This window comes from Lupinus angustifolius, chromosome LG20 (genome assembly GCF_001865875.1).
Source record: "Lupinus angustifolius cultivar Tanjil chromosome LG20, LupAngTanjil_v1.0, whole genome shotgun sequence".
Classification (NCBI taxonomy): Eukaryota; Viridiplantae; Streptophyta; class Magnoliopsida; order Fabales; family Fabaceae; genus Lupinus; species Lupinus angustifolius.
Window position 1 is genome coordinate 7,842,444 of NC_032028.1, and position 346 is coordinate 7,842,789.

Consider the following 346-nt stretch of genomic DNA (forward strand, 5'->3'; position numbering starts at 1 on the left):
CTCGGTGTATCTGGATTCCTAATACAAATGAAGCTTCACCAAGATCCTTCATTTCAAAATTACTGGATAGAAATGTCTTGGTTTCTAACAAGGTACCCACATCATTAGTGGCAAGCAGTATGTCATCCACATACAAGAGCAAGAAAATATACTTGCTCCCACTGAACTTGTGATACACACAATCTTCAACTGAATTCATCTCAAAACCAAAATAGAGAATCACCTCATGAAATTTGTGGTACCATTGATGAGATGCCTGTTTTAGCCCATAGATGGATTTTGTCAATTTGCAAACCATATTCTTTCGGTCTCCCGTTACAAAGTGTTCTGGTTGCACCATATAAAT